This window comes from Aethalodelphis obliquidens, unplaced genomic scaffold (genome assembly GCF_003676395.1).
Source record: "Aethalodelphis obliquidens isolate GAN/ISIS:26980383/991018 unplaced genomic scaffold, ASM367639v1 scaffold5329, whole genome shotgun sequence".
Classification (NCBI taxonomy): Eukaryota; Metazoa; Chordata; class Mammalia; order Artiodactyla; family Delphinidae; genus Aethalodelphis; species Aethalodelphis obliquidens.
Window position 1 is genome coordinate 1 of NW_020843231.1, and position 1,019 is coordinate 1,019.

At 39.5% G+C, this 1,019-nt stretch overlaps 1 pseudogene; it reads right to left on the reverse strand.

Moving 5' to 3' along the window:
- Positions 1–6: 6 nt before the first annotated feature.
- Positions 7–740, reverse strand: LOC113617287 (uncharacterized protein C12orf45 homolog pseudogene; annotated as a pseudogene).
- Positions 741–1,019: the final 279 nt, after the last annotated feature.

A 1,019-nucleotide genomic window follows, 5' to 3' on the forward strand; every position in this document is an offset into this window, starting at 1 on the left:
TCTCTTCCAACTCTTTAAAAGCTAGCTTCTGTTTCTCCAAGAAGCAAAATACATTCATTTTTGCAAACAAACACTATAGGTATCTGAAATGCAAAATAACCAGCAAGCCACATTCTTTTCCACAGAATTAGCGGGAACTATCACCTGTTTCTCAGATTGTTTATGTCCCTGTTTTCTTTTTTTTCACTGGCAGGACGGTCCAGAACCTCTATTTTGCCTTTTCCATATTCTGAATGAGGAAGCTTAATTGTATCGATGGTGACTTCACCTTCAGAAGAGGTGCCATCATCTTCATCCTCAAATTCTGAACTGTCCTCTGAACTGTCTTGTGAATTCTCTTGTGAACTGTTATCTTCTTTTGAATCAAACTGATTCATCTCAAACAAGGTCATATCCATTTGCGTAACTTTTCCGAGTGTGTCAATATTTTCAATATTGAAATGACCAGGTGGTGCAGCTGCCATTTCTTTCTTTAGCTTTTCATTTGCCTGAGCCATCTGTGGGAGAAAGCTCTGTACTTGGTCCAATAGGGGACTCCTCTCTATCCTGTTTGAAGAGTGGAATTGTTTCTGGAATTACGCTTGGAGTTGATGAGCAACCTGTCCCATATACCTCTGCGGCCGCCCCTGCCCTCCATCAGCAGCTCTCTGGACACCAAGACCCTGGAGCTGTCCCGGGAAAACAACGAACAGCTCGCATTGGGCTGGAATTTGCTGTGGGCCTCCCTGCTGCTTGCCTGCCTTCAGAGCAGCCCCTCCAGGCCCAGATGCCGGAAAAAGGCTGGGGACATCTTTGTTTTTTAACTGATGAGTTTAAGCCATATATATATATATATATATATATATATATATATATATATATATAAATATAAATATAAATATAAATTACTGATATGGAATGACATTTACTTGCCAATTTGTTTTCTGTAATGTCATATAGCTTTTCTGTCCCACATTTTCTCACATACTGACATCCTTTGTTCTTACTTTTTGTACTCATTTTCAAAATTAATTTCTTTG